General features: G+C 33.5%; 1 long non-coding RNA gene across 1 annotated transcript; it reads right to left on the reverse strand.

Annotated features, from left to right (window-relative positions):
• Window positions 1–333: 333 nt before the first annotated feature.
• LOC133175890 (uncharacterized) lies at window positions 334–19,789 on the reverse strand. Its single transcript, XR_009719343.1, has 4 exons — window positions 19,700–19,789; window positions 15,499–15,603; window positions 15,188–15,285; window positions 334–762 (listed from the first exon to the last, which is right to left on the reverse strand). It is a non-coding gene; the product is annotated as an uncharacterized LOC133175890 (long non-coding RNA).
• Window positions 19,790–21,476: the final 1,687 nt, after the last annotated feature.

Here is a 21,476-nt window from a genome sequence, read left to right on the forward strand (position 1 = left end):
CTGATATACATGCATTATACTGTATGTTAAATCTTTACAGTTTTCTTCAAGTACTCTAATAGTATATGAAATATGAAGATTACCAACAGTGATCAAGCTTTAAAGTCCATTCATTTGAAACAATACATAATTAGAGCAGAGCAAACACAGACCTCTAAAAACACCAGGTGCAATGGAGGAGAAAGCATTTCCTGCCATGTGCTCCTTGACATGATTGGGCAAATGGAAAAATCCACAAACAATTCAGTGAAAACAATTTTGATGAAAAACATTAGTCAACATTCAACTTAATGATCGATTGAATTTGCTATAACAATTAATTTACACGTAAGTGTACACACATGTATGCATACTAGATGAATTATTTCACAATATCCAAAATTGGACAATAATAGTTTCTAATCTAGCTAGACAACAGGAATTTTTCATTATTACTTAAATTACATGAAACTATTGAAGTCTATGAGATACAAATTATATCTAAAAATTATACACATTTTAACAAGTATTTACAGTTTAGTGTATTTATTATACACAAATGATGACTTAGTAATTATGACTTACTAGTAAAGTCCACAGATTGACTTCCAGATTTCAGCTCAAAGGCTTGAAGATTTTTTAGTGGCTCTTTCATCATTTTTTTTTTCACTGAATATTTTCATTTTTATTTTCAATACGCTGTTTTTGTTGAGGTCTTTTAGCAGTTTGATGCAATCCAAGAACTCCAAGGGCAATTTAAGAACTCCTGAATTTCTTTCTTACCTGGAAAAAATAAAAATTTAAAAGTTTAAAATATATTCAACTTACATGAAGAAAACTAGTAAAACTAGTGATAATGTAATAGACCTTTCAGATGTTCCAAAGCAGCTACATGTATCTAATTAAAAAATATAAAGTTTGAAGTATTTAGAGTCACCAGCATTCTGAACAAGGGATATGTGTATTTGACAGACAGATGAATGAATAGACTGATCACTATAGAGCACCTTAGTCTTTTTTCAATAATCTTTATATTAGTGAAAATCAAATAGGAACTAGAGTGTTTCAAGGAATGTATATGTCACCTGCTAGGTATCGTCATTAAAGAGGTAAATAAATCTAAGAGTGGTCAGCTATTAATTTAATATTAGCATGGAGGTTCAAGCATTTGCCTGCAAGGAAAAAAAAGATCCAAAAGTATTTAAAAGACTGGGATAGAATCTGACAGTCAAAGAAAATATGGTTCCCCAGTCCTCAAATGAATAATTTAATTGAAATTATGAGGAATAACTATTTATCATTTTATTAATACACATGTAGGTGCTTCCAACAATCCTCGGAGGAAAGGAATTTCAGACTATCTTTACTTTAATTGTCACTTTGTCAGTCAACACGATTCATTGTGGAATACTGATCCCAATGTATTTTCATAGTATTTAAATATAAGTTTGTGTGGTAACTGAATTTCATACAGTTTCAAAGTATAGTATCATGAGCTCAAAAACATATATAAATGCTAATTATCAAAACCCTGCCTCTCAAAATTATGGAGATATAAGGTGTGACAGACGGACAGACAGACACCAGGTAAAGTGATCTCTAAGTGTCGTTCTGCTCTGCAGTTGACACAAAAATGAAAGTTAGTCAAATTTTGACCATGTATATCACTTCAGTGATGAAAGGAATGCTGAAGTCGTAAGTCTATCCTAATTATTTGAAAATACGGCAACCCCATTGGTCAGAATATAATACATATGCTGTCCAGCCTTAATTTCATTGGCATAAAGCAGCACAAAATACGATTTTATTGGATGGTGCAACTTGTTTTTCTAGGGGGCACTGTTGCAACCCTGGAAAAGAAAACAGGACTGGGGCTTGCCCCTAGGGGGCACTTACTGACCGGAAGTAAACAAACAACAGAAATAGCAATACACTAGAAATATGTCCATAGGACATGTATGCCCGCCGAGTGTATAGTAATGCAACATGAAATTTTGTGTTAGTGTATGAAGTTTGATGAGAATATCTTGAAAAGTTTCTTTAAAATTGAAATTGAAATCTAAAATCAAAGTACTGAAAGTACTGGGAAGCGCTAAGCAATGTTTGCAATTTGAAACTCATCAGATTTATTTTGAATTCAAATTGTCTGTTGTATTGGAATAAGTAATATGTTGACAGTGCAACTGCTGTTGATACATATTCACTTTAAAATAAAACTTGTATCCACCTCTTTTAACCGCACAAGGATAGATTTGAAGGTTCGAGACTGTGTCATCACATGGCGTCATTATACGTCGTAATTTAACAAAGAGAGTGAAATTTATTATACATTTTCATCAAAGCAAGTCTGTTACTTTTTTTTTCATTTTTATAAGTTTACTTTGTTTATCGCACGAAAGAGCAATACTGCAGTTATGGAAAAAAGTCTAATTGTGTTAAGGGGATGAAGGACACATGGTCACATGACTTTGTTAAACTACGTCATAGTCTCCATTTATATAAGTGCAAAACGTGTAAAGCATCAGTTCTTGTATAAATTTTTGACAATTTTTTTTCCTTAATTACCATCTTATATTAAAAAAATAAAAAGTTTAACATTCTTGTAAACATTAACAAATTATGAAAAAAGATTGATCCACTCCTCTGTTTCTTTAAACTGCGCGTCCAACAAGTCGGTGACTTCATGCACGATCTGCTAGTACAGCAAGATCATACTCGGTGAATACAAGGGCGGTATTATTATGTAAAAACAGGTTATAATCAGTATATGATGAAGTATTTTGAGAAACGTGGAACACAAAAATTATTTTTGCATGGCTGATGACGGAAATCTTATGTAGGTATATCGTATTTCGCTTATTTAGCTTACGTGTGACGTCATAGTTGGTTTTTCCCGTACTCGAGAAATGTAAACATGACAAAGTTTTTGTCCTGCTTATGTCGTCTTTAATGATGCCCTGTGCAATATTGAGGTCAGCTTCACCTTTCGAAATTTTTACAGTTAATCAATAATTTGAAGGACTTGCATTTCAACGTAAATTTAAAAATATTAAATGATAGGATTTTTTGTAAATTACATTTTTTGTTGTTTAAGTTGTCTTAAAAAGTTCGTAATTTTCCCTATCCAGATGCAGTGTGATAGATGAAACTTGCCTTTTCGAATTTTAAGACCAATTCATACTCTGAAATATTTTAAAAGATACATGTTCACTTACATATTTTTTATATATGCTTTAAAAATTCAATTATGGACAGAGTAATGAGCCCGGAAACATGGAGAATTAAAACTCCACATGGAGAATTAAAACTCCACTTAGATACTGTAGGGCATAATATTTGTCAATCAATATCTCTAAAATAAGGTAAGAAACCTAATGATATAACTGCTTTAAGATATGTGGGACATACTTAATAAGAAATATACAAAATATAAAAAAAAATTGAATGACAAGTATTTTTTCAGCTAAAGGTCCTTCTTCTCCTTAAATGGCAATACTGCAGTTATGGAAAAAGTCTATTTGTGTTAAATGGCATTTCCTGAAGTTATTATGGAAAAACGTTCACTTGGAGCAATTTGCACAATCCAAATTTACTCTTCGCCCCGACGTTCCTTTAAGAGCTAGTTTGCAGTTATGAGCAACACTCGCTTCTAGTCTTTTTTTTTTTTTAACTTCATTGCAATTATGCGAATTTATCCATACGACGCAAGTTCGAATCCCACAAAGGGAAGTAAAGACCGGTCCTTTGGACGAGACTGTATAAATCGAGGTTCCGTGTCACAGTAGGTGTTAGTACAAAAAAGATCCTCACTGCTCAAAGGCCATAAGTGCCGACCATAGGTCTAAATTCAGTCAAGTGGTGTATTTTCAATATGAGTGAAAAATTCTCGAAAAGACATTACGCAAGAAAAAGAGAAAAAAAATTATAGAAAATTCGAGCCAATCGTAATTTGCTAAACTTCAAATTAAAATGGCTTATCCACAATACTTCGTATCAGTAAAGTATGTATAAAAATATAATATGACAATCACATATAGTTTCTCTTAAATTTTGTTAACATGGTCAATGTTAGGCAAAATATTTCAAGAGCACTTCTTTCTCCTGTGTCTTAAAAGAGTCTTTGATAAGCTTTTAAAAATCCCACAGTGATGGATATTGCGGTGTATTCAACCATAGGCGCTTGGTTTCAGGATTGTATATTTTGTGTATTATGTGTTTTCCTAGGTGGGTTCTGAATATATTTTTTAAAACAAAAAAGCCGTTGTGATTAGGACTTTTAAAATTATATAAATTTCTGTATATAAAAAGTTGAAAGGTTCGACGCTCGTCTTCTTGGATTCCTGGGGTGCCTCGGTTTACACTTATATTCAACATCTACCATTCTCCATCGCCCTAAGAGTCTATAAAATTTAGCTTTGCGTATAAATTGCAAGCAGTGGGGGGGTCGACGAGTTTTCCAACAAAATTCAGACTATACACATAGCCATACATTATACATTAGCTAGAAAATGTATATTTTGATCAATTTTGAACACATGAAAATGGCTGATTTATTCCTCTCATTTATGTGCAACACTGACAGCTAAAAATGTTCTGTTGATAATTGTTAATAATAAATTCATTCCGTGAAACTCATGAGTGTTTCAGACTGAAGATTGGCTGTTGACTGTGATTTTATTTGTAAGAAGTGCACTTAAAAATAGACGTTATTTTTTACTGCTTCGATAAAATAATTCCTAATTGATAACATATTTATTAAAGTTAAGAATAAAAGATCGTAAAACAACTATATATTTTGTATGAATTGTTTTTTAGTATATTTCATTTTTATTATTATTATTATTATTTTTTTTTTTTTTTGCATATTCATAAGCGAGCTATAAATTTACGATTCTATAGAAAGGATTTTATAAGAAGTACATTCAATGGCGTCCTGATAGAATAAAATATCCACTGCACTGGTGTGTTCGGTGAAACGGAATACTGAAAATAATTAAGGTTTTGCATTTTCGCTATATCTTGCGCAATGCACACTTTTGTCATAAATATTTCCGAGAAATTAGTTTTCATTTATAAGTCTTTGCGCCCTACATGTACGTACAGCCACAAACTGCCTTTCCTTGCGAATTATTTACATAATTTTAGAGGTCCGTGTTTGCTATGCTCCTATTTTGTAAGGTTTAATGGACGTTTGAGCTCGAATACAGCTCGTTATCTCCCCATATTTCATAATATTTTTTTTTATCTGTGTTACACGTATATATTACAACACGAGTATAGACAGTCCATGACTGCATTCCAGTCTGTTATTAATTGGTACTGAGATGCGAAATTCAACATCATTGATAGCGCTGTACATTGAGCAAGGATGATAATAAAAAGACATGTTTTAGCTACATTGTCTGAAATAAGGGTCTAGAAGAAGAAATATTAGTTAATATGGATATAAATTATATAGAACGTAAGTACACTGTAAATCAATTTCTGAGTTTTAAAAATATGTACGTATTCAAATATTAAAAATATGTACGTATTCAATCACTGCATAACATGACCTATTATGAGCCTTTTTTAAGATATTTGCACCAAAGAAGTTTTTTTCATAACTTTTTCGAATTAACACTATAGTAACTGTTAGCTATATGTTACACAAGTGGTGTGTGCCTACATAATTTTTAAATGAACTACAATGTAAAGAGATAAGAACCGCCCATCCACTAGGAGCGGATTTCGTACTCTCTATCTCTCTTATTGACATCTATAATTAGAACTGCGCGTAACGCAGTAATTGACCAAAATAGCCGAAAGAGAGTCGGGGATTTCCAGTTGCATATTTTTAGAAGAGTCAGTGGAGTTATCTTACTTGCTTAGTGGCGCTGGATCGCGAACGGAAGTAGTATTAAGATGCCAGTAAGCGCTTTGCGCTGCGCTTAGCGCTTAAAAAATGGATATAGATGATAAATTCTCACCAAATTATGTATAGATGCATAGCCTTAGATATCAATATTTTAAATGGTTTTAAAACCATGCAAAATGCAAATTGAAGGAAAGTGAGGTCAAGGTCACAGGAAAGGTCAAAAGTTTTTGAAATAGTTGAATAGGTCTTACTAATTATATATGTATCAGCATATTAAGTTTGATAAAAAATATCTTGAATGATTTCTTAAAAACTGAGCTAGTCACAAGCGTGGCGCCATGGTTAGAGTTGCGAAGTAAGGAGTTGATCCTTATGTCGCAGGTTTGAATCCCACTGTGGGACATGGAGACCAGTACTTCGGATGAGACCTTATAAACCAAGGTCCCATGTCACAGTAGGTGCTGGCATGAAAAAGACCCCTCACTGCTCAATGGCCATGAGTGCAGAGTATAGGACAGAATTTGCAGCTTTCCACTGGCAAGTGGTGGCGTCTCCATGAGTGTAAAATTCTTGAAAGGGACTGCAGATTACCTGTAATGATTGACCAAAATCCCTACTAGGCTTTAAACTCTTCATTCTTGACCTGTATTTCGTCAAATAAGATTTTTCCAGTTAATTAAGGTAAAATTACTAATTGTTAAAACTGTAAATGATTTTTTTTTTACCTGAGCCAGATTTTTACTTTTCTTTAAAGTGTCTGTATTTGACTGTTGGTTCCACCTATCTCAAGGAAATGATCTGTAACAGTAAATGTTAGAAATCATAATCTGTTCTGTATCTACTATAATCACGAGAAAAGGTGTTGAAAATTAACAGATGGAGATAAAATCAGCAGTCATATTAAAGGCTTTTTTTCAATAATCAATTTATTAGTGAAAATCATAAAAGTATTAGGCAAAAAGGAAAAATAAATGTTGTCATTAATTAACCTTGCATATCTCTACAATTTTCTGATAAGAAAATTATACCCGATAGATGCAATATAATCACCCTTTGCCTGCCCCTAAATTAAATTATGAAATTTTGATAGATTTTGATCTAGTAAGCAATTATTTAAAACAAGGTTTTTTTAGAGGTGCCTAGGGTCGAAATTCATAGAAAAAAACCTACAAAAAACGTGAAAACCTATTTCTATCATACTGGTTTATCTTTATTACAAATGTCCTCTTAGTCAGCATAGCCCAGAATGATAGACCGCAGACTCTCACCATGAACATTTTTAGTGTCCTGGTTCGAAACCATTTGTTGGCACATTTTTATTTTTTCAAACTTTTTACCTGTATAAACACTAAAGATTTTTTAATACAGGCTTTTGCATTTTACTTAATATATTTTCTTCCTTAAATGCATGTTTGGTGTTGATATAAAAGACATCTATGGAAATGCAGATCATAAATTCTCTTTAACTAAACGCAATCAACCGGAACTAAACCTCATTGTAAGCACACTTTGTTCGAGGACATGAATCATTCACTTTGTGTTACTCGATACTGCAGGTGTCATGAAAAAAAATCATGCCGAGCAATAATTGCTGTGTTTGCCTTTCAAGAACATAATGACGTGTAATAGTACTGTTGTGCCAGTGGGAGAGATACTGTTCTATGCAGAGTAGATGCAGTTCATTCCTCGGGAAAAATGTGTGCATTGGCGATATGTTATGCTAAAAATGCATGAGGGTTTTCAGATTAGAAAAGAATGTGGTAAGGTCAATTAAGGTTTTATGTCCCATTGCCATTACTCAGTCAGACATCAAGAATGACCCTCAAACAAAGGATGTATCATTCTGTAAATACTGAGGTAGGATCACATGAACACACAGTTGAGTAGAATGAAATATATCGAGATAACAATCAGTATTCAAGCTCAAAAGCCCATCAAAAAATACAAAATAGGAGCAAAGCAAATACGGACCTCCAAAACATCAGAGGTGGGATCAGGTGCCATGGAGGAGTGAGCATCCCCTGCAGACCAGTCACACCCGCTGTGTGCTCCTCGTCACGACTGGGAAACAATAGAAAAATCCATACACAATTCAGTGTGTAAATAATGGCCTAACAATAAGTATGAAAAACGTCAGTCAGCATTTTACTTAATGATAAATTGTATTTGCTGACAAGGTCATTGTCTCGACCATAGAACTTACAAAATGATGACTTTAAACAAGACTGCTGATATTCTTGTTTCAGCAATTTGTTTGTCAATAACTTACCTCCTTTTAAAAATTGTTCATACATAGAGGATGCTCTTGCGTATCAAATCAACTGAGAGATATAAACCCCGTATGCAGGTGATGAAGGTATATTGCTGAATAAGTAAGGGAAGTTGACGATTGAAAAGTTAAAGTCATCACGTTTATCATAAAGCTTGGTTGTTAGATCACCATTAATGTAGAACTAAAGCAATACATGAGAAACAAGAAACTACACACATGTGACCTAAAGTCAGTGACCGGAACATATATCGGTAAGCTTTTTCTAAAGACTGAAACCAATATTGGTCCTATAGGTCATGTCATATTTTTAACTAGAAGTGTTCCTTTGATATACTATATTTTATTTAATTTCTATAGACTTACTATACCCTGAAAAAAAAGGAAAACAGGAACCGACCACCGAGGTTAATCTAAAGTTTGTCCCTGCCTACCTGAAAAACAGACTGCCTCGGGCAGTCAGTAATTTCCAACTCTGGTTTTTAGATGCTAAATGTTTAATATTTACAATTAAATGCTTATATTTACATTTTTAAATTCATGATAGATTGAGAAAGTCGATAAAATCATTTCTATATTAAGTCTGTATACTGTATAGGGGGAAAATAACTCGCGGTGTATATATTCGCTATATTCACGGTGTGAATAAATCCGTGAATTCAAGAAACAGTGAATAAGTTCTCAATAACCTACATGTTATATTTGGAAATTTGAGAATAGACTACGATAGGTAAATATACGTGCAGTGCATGGTCATTTCAGTAATTACGAATCGTACCTGTCATTCAATTACTTTAATTATCACGCTTGACATTAATTTAGATCACCCAGCAGATAATAACCTGTATTTGTAAAAAAAAAAAAAAAAAAAAAAAAAAACTGTTTTAATAGCCAACGCTACATGTTTCATCAATCAAAACACTAGGGTCATGGGTTTTGAATACCCGTACGTAACTATGTTATGACGTGTATTTGTTACCTGCATTATCATGTTTTTATCGACATTTTGGTTTTAAAAAATCATTTAAATAACTATCGAACTTGCTGATGTATATATAAATCTACCCTGTTGTTTGTGAAGTGAATACATAACGCTGATTAATGCCTTCTAGCTATGCTATGGATTAAATGGATATAGACATTGAAGGGAGGTACATGTAACCTTAGTTATATACCGATTCCGCAAATTCAACAAACCGCGATCGTGTCAGAGGAGAGAAAAACATGAAAATTACAACCCCTGAAATTATCCCCTATACAGTACTTCAACCGAGAAATTAGTTGAAACTGGTTCCACAAAAGAAGCTGAAAATGTTCAATAGTTTACAGACAATACTTGACACATGATGACTGAACAAGAACAGATAGCAATAAGTAATTTAAATGACTCAGGTGAATTATAACCTGTTCAATCTTAGATCCATCTTTTTTTTAATACGAGGGTTGATCCAAAAGTTCATGGAATTTAATTATTTCTAAAATTTTATTGTGATTTGATGAAAGCAAACAATAGGCATATTTATAATATAGAGTCATTATGCAACAATACTGGAAAATTTCACCACGTTCCAATTACCAATAAGGTCACATGAGCTTTCTGAACACTGATAGTTGTAAAATCCGGGGGAGACTTCGACGTAACGTCAAGTTAAGTATGTCATGTCATGTTATAGGAGCATCTCACCCTCATGTTCAATTCAACTAAGTAATTCTACAGAATATTCTGCCTTTTTCTCCTTTTTTCTCTCAAGAAAAGCCTGGGTATCCACCAATCGACTTATCTTTATATTACACTCATATTTCAAAAATACTCCCCATCTTTCCATATGATGTTCCAATTTCAGTAGCAAAGTCAAGCACAGTACGTCAGCAGTCAACATCCATCAACGCTTAATTTGTCTACGAGAAAAACAGACCCTCCAAAAGCAGCCACACCTTTAATCAACCTCCATGGAAATTCTATTGTTCTTAAATTTCTCACGCCACTGGAAAATCAGTTGCTAAATGCATTTTTCTCCAGCCTGTATCAGTAGTATACCCCTTTAAGTCAGAGTGTTCCTAAGATTTTAACAAAACTTATAACTTGACTGAAATGTGACGTTCTGTAACAATTAAAAGATGAACAAGAAATCATCAACTAATAATCTAAATATCAAGTTAAATCAGTAAAACTCTCACATACAGGTATATTAGTGGTCAAGCAATCGTAATAATGACAAAATTCTCATTTTATTTGCCACTTGGTGCAGGTTTTTTCTTATATCACGTATTAAGAATTAAAATGATAATGAACGAGTAAATGTCTCCCCTGCATTTTAAAACATCCTTTGCTATGGCAACTGCCATAGAGTTACTATCATTAATATTTAAAATATTTTTTTATTAAAAAAATTCAACAAGTGTCTATATTCTTATTTGTAATTTTCAACCACTTTCACTAATAAATAAATAAAATAAGAAGAAATTCCATGAACTTTCGGATCAATCCTCGTACATGTCAGTCATTAAATTTATATAATATACAGTATGCATAAGGGAGACCAAATGTATTATTACTGCATTAAGGAGACCAACCACTATCCACATGTAAATCAGTATTCAACCACTTTCACTAATAAAAAAATAAAAAATGAAGAAATTCCATGAGCATTTGGATCAACCCTCATACATGTCAGTCATTAAATTTATATAATATACAGTATGCAGAAGGGAGACCAATTGTATTATTACTGCATTAAGGAGACCAACTACTCTCCACATGTAAATCAGTATTCAACCGCTTTCACTAATAAATAAAAAAAAATATGAAGAAATTAGTGATGAGATATCAGTTAATTTTCATAATCAATCATCGGTTGGAATCGGTTACTGCTTCTGATGTGATTTCACCGATTATAATCGGATTTCTTCATAGTTTTGTATACAAAAAGCAGACTATTACAATTTCATTTATTTCTTTAACATGAATATATAAAATACATAATATATTATTTTCTTTGTTGTTTTGCTTCTTTTACACTTTCTAGACCTAAAAATATTTACAGTGGACACCCAACATGGCTGCCTAGTGGCAGAAAACGAACTTCAGAAAGTTGTGGGGGGAATTGATCAATCTATATTTAAGGTAAATGTTGACTAGGTTGCATATTTTATATCTCAAATAAAAGATACAATTAATATTTTTTAAATAAAAAGAATCAGCTGATTGATCAAACCAAAGAGCAAACACAGATTTGGCAGAAAAAAAATTCACCCGGGGGTAAATTGAATTGGTCGGTCGGGTGATTACAGGAAACAAAAATAATTTTTTTTAGGCCCTTTATATGCATCTTCGGTTCTTAATCACCTCTGCTTCGTGCTAGTTGGCTAGTATCAGATGCAGATGCCATTTTCTTTCATTAAGAAGAAATAAATTTTAAACCAGAAATGGATAATTCCGGAATGTATTGTATTAGAAGTATGTTTCCGATGATCGATTATGAAAAACTATAATCAATCATCGGAATCGGTAACATTTTTTTGTCGACAATCAATGTTTTCTGATTATCGGTACAACACTAGAAGAAATTCCACGAACTTTTGGATCAACCCTCGTACAGTCCCTGAAACGTTCTACTTTCCCACTTGAACGGTGAGCGAACGCTGAACGAACGGTGAACGAACGGTGAACGAACGCAGAGCGAACGGTGAGTGAACGATGTGTGAACGCTGAATGCAACTTGGTGAACGATGTGTGAACGCTGAACGGTGAGCGAACGCAGAACGCGAACGGAGCGCAAACGCGAACGCAAAGTGAACGGTGAACGAACGGTGAACGCAAGATGAACGATATATTCGGAATGCCTCTGATCTTTTCCTTGCATTGAAACTATTTTATTGTATTATAATGTCAGGTGCCAAAAAAAATTAAATAAATAAGTAAACCAATAAATGAATGAATAAATAAGTAAATAAAATAAATTCTCCAATATTGTCGTAAGAAAGACGATTCATGCACATTAAGTTTTTAATCAAACGATTTTTAAGCATTAAAACATTGCAATTGTTGCCGAACGCTGAAGTATAAAAGATATTTTTTTAGTTGGAAAATAAAAATGTTTATTCTTATTTGATAACAAATCAGAGAAAACTTCTGACTTATAGAATGAATTAAAGCGATTGTAACATCCATTCATATTTCTCCGTGTCAAGGCGATTTCATGTAAAGTAATGCAAAAAAATTAATTACAAAGGTCAGTGGACGTTTTGCATTTATACGCTTGTATTTAAAATTTTTAATACAATAATATATTATGTGTCATTTCTATTTTTCATGATGATTTATTGAGCATACTACTACATGTATCTGTAGATGGCCGTGATTATACTCGGACAAGATAATACAAAGATACATATTCATATAATTTGTTATAAATTCAATTTTCAGAACTTGATATTTAAGTAATATGCTGTTATAATTTTTATTAAACAGACAAGAGAGAGAGAGAGATATTCCGTTTTAGCCCCCCCCCCCTTCTTTTCAGGCTTCACTAAATGTTTGTACCTATATCAAACAATAACTCTGAAATTTTTTTCTAAATATATTAGACAGTGAAAGTAACTTTTTTTTTTATCAATAAATCATATCCATCTGTTTGACAGTATTACTAGTTTTTATTTTCCTGTTTCAAGTTCACACGAAGTCCACGTGCTTGTCCTGTCAATCAAAATCATTCGACAGTGTGCAGGTGTGAAAGTTTCGTCACATCGAAGACGAAGTGCGAGTATTTCCAGCAAGTTATAACATTTATTTTTATCATTTCTAGATTTGATACCAACATTTGAATAATAAATGAATAAAATATATTGGGCATTAACACTTGAATTTGAAACATACTCTCTGCCAATTTCAAATACCACCGCCGACACGTGTACATTGTGAACTAATATTGTTTTGTGACTTTTTTAGATGCATGTTTGTTTTGAGACTGAAATTTTTGTTCTAAAAAAGACCTTAACTTTTTTTTAACAGGTTAATTAAAATTTTCTGGAAATACAGTACTGACTAAGTAACCGATTTAGGGGAAAGGGGGGGGGGGTTATTAATCATATCGAATGGCAAACATATAAAGTTACGATGAAGAAAGAATTTTTTTTTCTCTATAACAATAGACTTTACATACATGTATTATAGTAGCGAAAATTCTGTAGTGCATTACATTTTAAATAAATATTTCCTTTAAACACACTATCAATTTAATTCGCTCCAAAGATAATAAATTAACAGGATATCCGCAGTACTATGTATAACTCTCAGAACTAGTTCTATCATATTTTCTGTAGTAACTGAATAAAAAAAACGCATTAGAATTAAATATTTTCGTAATTTTGCTGCGTAATTATTTGACTTGGATAATTATATCTCCATTAACGATTTGTCGTCTTTAACAAAACAACAAAATGTTGCAGTGCTTGAAGTATCTGCACATTGCCCTAAGTTAAATTTAATATTTCAGCATCGTTCTACATAGGTACAGAATGTGCTTATAACAACATTTATTTTCCAGAGTAATTTAATAAATAGCCTAATAGCTAAGTTAGAATAATAAAAATATATATCTTAAATATTTTTCCCCATGAAATAATGATTCTTCAAACACGATATGATAGTTATTAAATTAAAAAAATCTGTAACTCCTTACCTACAAAAAGATAAGTCCTTTCACTTGGGAGTTCCGAATGGCAATGAAAAATGAACGATAGGTGAACGCTGAACGCAAGGTGAACGCAAAGTGAACGGAACGAAGAGCGAACGCTGAACGCTTTGTGAACGGTGAACGCGAGCGCACGGTGAACGGTGAACGCAAAACTGTGAACGGAGAGCGAACGGTGAACGCACGGTGAACGAACGGTGAACGCACGCTGAACGAACGGTGAACGAACGGTGAGCGAACGGAAAAATGGGAAAGTAGAACGTTTCAGGGACTGTACATGTCAGTCATTAAATCTATATAATATACAGTATGCATAAGGGAGACCAAATGTATTATTACTGCATTAAGGAGACCAACTACTATCCACATGTAAATCAGTATTCAACCACTTTCACTAATAAATAAATAAAATATGAAGAAATTCCATGAACTTTTGGATCAACCCTCGTACATGTCAGTCATTAAATTTATATAATATACAGTATGCATAAGGGAGACCAAATGTATTATTACTGCATTAAGGAGACCAACTACTCTCCACATGTAAATCAGTATTCAAAACTTGAGATTTTAATACCCTAATAATTTACATGTTTAGTTACATGAACTAAATCTATTTACCTTTGTCATAATGCAAGAACTGTTTTACATTCAGCCAACTTTAACATTACACATGCATACAGTGTATGCCATGCATTAGGAAGACCAGATGCATTATTTCAACATTAAAGAAACCAACTACAATGGAACAATTAGACAGTATTCCAAAATGTTCATTCCAATACCATAGTAATTTCCCTTAATTTGTTTGTATCTAGATGACTTAAATCAATTTATCTCAGCCAGAATTGGAACAAAAAAACTAATCATAAAAGTGGCCAAACACATGAACAGACAGATGGACATGATGATTCCTATGCTTATATACACCCAAAGTTGCCAAAGTAGAGCAGATGCAGTGGTTAGAGCATCTACTCTAGAGTCGCGGAGAAAGAAGCTGATCCTTACATCGCGAGTTTGAATCCCACTGTGGGACGTGGAGACCCGTTCTTCAAATGAGACAGAGGTATTAACCGAGGTCCCATGTCACAGTAGGTGCTGGCTCAATAAAGATCCCTCAATGCTCAATGGCTGTAAGTGCTGAGTATAGGACAAAAATTTGCAGCTCTCCACCGACAAGTGGTGGCGTCTCTATATGAGTGAAAAATTCTCAAGAGGGACATTAAACAACAAACACTATACACCCAAAACTTTGTTTGCAGAAGATTTTGTGATACATGCTTTACAAGTATAAATATTGTTCATAAGGGAATAAAAATGCTATAATATATCATTAAGGAAAGCAACTGAAATTAAATGTGCACTTCTAATTGAACTAAACAAAATTACCCTTTGTCAGAATGTAGATTTATAAACAGGAAGGCTGTTTTTCTTCATTTTTTCCATGTCAGATTCAGACTGTTCTTGAAAAAATTCTGGCATACACCCTGTAAAAGTAAACAGTGCAGATAATAAAGAGCTTCTAAATAAACTGCATAATATTTAAATGATCCACTTAAAAGGGATAACAAATGCATTTAACTCCATCAAGGAGACCAACTGATATCCATATATATATAAATCAGTACATGTATTTTAATTGTGATATTTTAATATCCTAGTAATTTACATGTTTAGTTTCATGAAATAAATCTATTTACCTTTGTCCAATGACCAATGAGCACAAGCACTGATTTTTCCTCTTTTTTCTTAACGGAATCACCAGGGCCAGTCTGCGGTCCATATGATTCTGGCATATGTACACTCTGTAAAATGCATATTTGTACCATGTACAGGCATATGAACAATATTTCTATACTACATACATGCATCATTAAACTTAATAATCTTTTTTTTTTCCAAAATTCATTATTCATAGTGTTTTGCTGTTAGCAAAATTCAACAAAAACTACACCATATATATACTTGCCTATAAGGTGGTCCACCTATAAGTCGGTTGTATTTTTTGAGGTTATTTTGGAGGGATTTGCTATTGACCCGCTTATAAATCGGTACAACTTTTTGCCAGAATCAATTGACAATTTCAAATCAATGCTCTGATGTTTTAACCTGGTTTCAAAATACTAATCTTTTTATGACTCACCTATAAGCTGGACATAGAGTATATACAGTACCTGCATTATACATGCATTAGGAAGACCAAATGCATTATTGCAATATTAAAGAGACCATTGTGGCAAATGAAATCAATGTATGAATTGTATTCAAAACTACGGGTGTACTAATTTGTCTGAAGTATATCATGATATAATGTGATACACAGACTTTAACAGGATATGTACATATACCCACATGCCTAAATGTAACAACGGGAATTATCGTTCTACAATAATTTATTGAAATTGCCAATATGAATAAACAAAAGCAAACTTTGTTTCGATTGTATGAACTTTAAGTTTTCTTTTTACACCACGGTCAGATAATCTAACTATCCCCCTGGTTGGCTACCGGGTCCTTCGTTAGACTGCCTTATCGGACATGATATTTACTGAAGATTTGATTTTTGGTACTGACTTTTATACTCAAAATAATGTCTTTAATTGTTTAATTTCTTGAGGTCAATATCACTTTGATGTGTTCAGTGTTTACTTTGATATGTAATGATGTGTATAAGCGTGTATTTTCGATAATTTAAATTTCTAGCACAGTAATCGTCCCCAAGCTGCTGTTTCATTATCGTGTCATAGTACCTCTGAGAGTGCATTTTATTAACACCTCCAAATCACCTGGCCTGCGTAATTAAATTTAACTACCAAAAACAACAGTTGGGACTAATAAGGTGTGATTATCAGCAATGGTCCCATGAAGCCTGTGCTAAACCTAACGGAAACGTTCAACAGAACGTAAAATTAGCATAATGGGATTATTGTGTACTAAGGTGTGAATTCAGCGGAGCGAGAATTTGTTGGACTTTGAGATAACGCATGTGTTTATAGCACTTGGGACCGTAAATCTACTTCGAGATAAGCGAGGTATTCGAGATTTCCGTGTTCGAGATACCAGGGTTTTTTAAAATCATAAATATAATAAAAACGGCCGGGACCATTGATTCACTTCGAGATATCCGTGGTATTCGACATACTGGTGTTCGAGATACCGAAGTTTACCTGTATATCGATACATATCTAGATTAATGAATATATCGTATCAAAAACAAGAGGCCCATGGGCCACAACGCTCACCTGAGCACATTGGCTAGGAAAAAGCACAAATCACTTCAGTATTGAAAAGTTTAAAGGGGAGGGGGCTTGGATTTTGAACTACCTGAGGATGCTTCCATATCAATATAATAAATGGCTTTACTGTTCTTGAGCAGAAGATTTTTAAAGAGTTTTTTCCTATATATTCCCTTGTTAAAAATTTGATCCACCATTGTGGACCCTCACTACCCCCCCCCCCCCCCCCCCCATCATTTATCATTTGAACAAACTTGAATCGACACTACCTGAGGATGCTTCCATATCAATATGATTAAACATGGCTTTTCTGTTGATGAAAAGATTTTTTCCTATATATTCCTATGTAAAAATTTGATCACACATTGTGGCCCCACCCTACCCCTGGGGTTTATGATTTGAACAAACTTGAATCTACACTACCTGAAGATGCTTCCATATCAATATGACAAAACATGGCTTTGCTATTCCTGAGAAGAAGATTTTTCAAGTTTTTTTCCCAATATATTCCTATGGAAAACTATGATCCCCCATTGTGGCCCCACCCTACCCCCACGGGTCATGATTTGAACAAACTTGAATCTACACTACCTGAGGAAGCTTCCATATCAATATGACAAAACATGGCTTTGCTGTTCCTGAGAAGAAGATTTTTCAAGTTTTTTTTCCCGTATATATTCTTATGTAAAACTATGATCCCCCATTGTGGCCCCACCCTACCCCCAGGGGTCATGATTTGAAAAAAACTTGAATCTACACTACCTGAGGAAGCTTCCATATCAGTATGACAAAACATGACTTTGCTGTTCTTGAGAAGAAGATTTTTGAAGTTTTTTCCTATGTATTCCTATGTAAAACTTTGATCCTCAATTGTGGCACCACCCTAACCCTGGGGGTCAGGATTTGAACAAACTTAAATCTACACTATCTGAGAATGCTTCCATATCAATATGACTTAACAAGGCTTTGCTGTTCTTGAGAAGAAGATTTTTCATTTTTTTTTTTCTGTATATTCCTATGTAAAACTTTGATCGCCCCTTGTAGCCCCACCCTACCCCGAGGGGTCATGATTTGATACAAACTTGAATCTTCACTACCTGAGGATGAATCCACATCAGTATGACTAATTGTGACTTTGTTGTTTTTGAGAAGAAGATTTTTTTCTACATACATGTATTTCTATGTAAAATTTTGATCCCCCATTGTGGCCCCACCCTACCCCTGGGGGTCATGATTTGTACAAAATTTAATCTACACTACCTAAGAATGATTCCATATCAATATGACTAATTGTGGCTTTGTTGTTCTTGAGAGAAAGGTTTTTAAAGATTTTTTTTCTATAAATTCCTATGTAAAATTTTGATCCCCCATTGTGCCCCCCCCCCCCCCCCCCCCGGCCCGGGGGTCATGATTTTGTACAAACTTGAATCTACACTACCTGAGGATGCTTCCATATAAATTATGACTAATTGTGGCTTTGTTGTTTTTAACAACATCTTGAAAACAATTTCAAGATTTGTCCTACATATTTCTATGTAAAACTTTGATCCCCCATTGTGGCCCCACCCTACCCCTGGGGGTCATGATTTGAACAAACTTGAATCTGCACTACCTGAGGATAATTCCATATCAATTTTTTTTCTACATATTCCTATGTAAAACTTTGATCCCCCATTGTGGCTCCACCCTACCCCAGGGGGTCATGATTTGAACAAACTTGAATCTACACTATGTAATGAAGGTCTCACCTAAGTTTCAACTTTTACAGCCCAGTGGTTCTTGAGAAGAAGATTTTTAAAAGATACCACTAAATTTTCACTAATTCTTAATTATCTCCCCTTGAAAGAGGGTGTGGCCCTTCATTTGAACAAACTTGAATCCCCTTTACCCAAGGATGCTTTGTGGCAAGTTTGGTTGAAATTGGCCCAGTGATTCTTGAGAGGAAGATGAAAATGTGAAAAGTTTACAACAACAACAACAACGACAAAGACGACAACGACAACATACAACGGACAAATTTTGATCAGAAAAGCTCACTTGAGCCTTTGGCTCAGGTGAGCTAAAAATAACTTAATTCCAATACATTTTGGGAAGGCGGTTGTAATTCTGTGAAAAACTTGGGAATTTCAATCACCAAAGATTATATTTACCGGTAACTGTTTTGAATTAAAACTGATCAAAAATGACATAATCATTAAGGAGGTAGCACATCTTAATGATTATTACAAAATCATAGAAATACATAGACAACTTTACTTAACATGTTGATTTTACAGTCAAGAAAAGTTTGAATTTGAAGTGTTATTTTTAAAGACGGTGAGACAAAAAATTAAAAATGAGTAAAAAACAATTATTATTTTTATAAAATTCATGCATAATGATTTATAAGACTTTTTTGACAGAATTGTTAAAGAATTCAATATATTGCATATCGCATTAAAAAATGTCTTTCTTTTTTTTTTTGCTCAATACACAGCCCTAGCAAAAATGATATTCAACAAGGACTTTGATTGGATTATTAACATTCCATTCAATTGATCATAATTATTAACTGTTATTGCACTTTCATTTTCAAAATGTTGTTAGGTACATTGTTTGTTCACTCTTTTGCATTGATATTATAATTTATAAAAGAGTATTTTAGCAGAAAAAATTATCAATTTACCTTTCTTGGAATAAAGACATGTTGACCCTTGAGCTGAGATTTTCTCTTTTTCCATAGATTTGTTACACTGGGGTCCACATGATTCTAGCAGAGACCCTGTAAAAAAGGACTTAACTAAGGAAAAGCATGAAGAATATATGCCTATTATACATATCTTAAATTTTAATGAAAACAATGTTTTTTAATTAAGATCCATATATTTCTAATGATTGACATAATACAAATTCAAAATAAAATATGCATGTCTATATTATACACTGTACCTTAAGCAGACCAATTGCATTATTACATCCTTCAGGAGACCAACTTAAATCAATGTTTGAGAACTACTTGTGAGAACAATAAATTTGTCTACTTTACAGAACTAAATGTACATGGAATCTATAGGATCATGTTACTTTAATTGACCTGCCTTAGTTCAACACAGTAATCTAACAAAGAAATTGAGCCAAAACAACATTTTAAGACTTTTTGAACAGTGCATGTTCCTATCGTTTCAAAACCATTACCAGTAAAAATGCTAATATAGGAAAATGATGACAATTAATTAATATTGTACTTTCAGGTATATTAGATGAAGTAATCTGATTCGTCAAGAAACATTTATTAAAAAGCACTATTATCCGCTGAATAATGAAGCCACGCCCAGTGTCGCAACAGTCAACATTGCTTGACGACGGGTGATATTCCAAAAAATAGTGACTGCGCAGATTTATGCGCTCAAGGTTCACTATTATTTGTATTTGTATAAAACATTCAGCATAATATAATAAATATTGCATGTAGTTGAGTGTAATATTGAAAATTTTCACCCCTCGAAAACCAAATACGTCAAAAAGGGGATGGGTTTCTTTTCCAACTTCTACATAGTTTCGCCCCTGCAAAAACTGGTATAGACCTTGGAAATGTTTAAACGGGCTAAGAGAAATCAAATGCATCAAGAGTACTTAATTGTTTTTACCCAAGTTACATGCCAAAAAAGATTCAGAGAGACGTCACATAAAGTTAACGTTGATTTGAACTGAAGTTAGGGTGTCAAAAGTCATTCACGTCCAAAAGTGACATTGATCATGTGTGGTAGATAATAAACTCCTACAAGCTAAATATGCTGCCATAATCAAGTGAGGATCTTTCCCTAATCCTAAATATAAATCCATTTACAATATTATATGCACTTAAGCAGCTGTTTATGACATTGTAAAATTATATAAACAAGACCGGTTTATATAATTTATATCATAATATAATTTATATAATTTTATCAAGATAAGTGTATGGGGTAGAGGGAGCAGACATTGAGAATCAATGTTGTCGGACCTCGTGAAACTAAACTAACAGTCTTCCAAATAACCCGGGAGTCCAATGCCAGGGACCTGTTAAATTTGCAGCCGGGCATGAAAAAATTGCCAAATTACATGTCCGAAGAGGGCATATGTGAATCTTCTTTCATTGTACGATCTTTACTTGCCATTTATTCTGTCCTTCCCCCATTATTCGCTTAAACGTTGCTATATGTAATGTCGATGGATTGCCTGTCTACATTCTCGATACGACCTGTCAAATGATTGTCAATCTAATCATTGAAGTGTTTAGTTTAACTTATTTGTTTTCTCGAAGTTGCTTGCTAAATTACGAGATGTTCATCAATGCCACATACTGTGGCACTACAGTCATGATCCCATTTCTGAAATTCAGTTCAGCTAAACCGGCCAACAAATGACCAGCATGCAACTCAAAAGTTATTTATGAACAAAAACGCTTTAGAAAATGGCAATCA

The sequence above is a fragment of the Saccostrea echinata genome, unplaced genomic scaffold (assembly GCF_033153115.1).
Source record: "Saccostrea echinata isolate AGI-Se365-2 ecotype Australia unplaced genomic scaffold, CSIRO_AGI_Sech_v1 ptg000064l, whole genome shotgun sequence".
Lineage (NCBI taxonomy): Eukaryota > Metazoa > Mollusca > Bivalvia > Ostreida > Ostreidae > Saccostrea > Saccostrea echinata.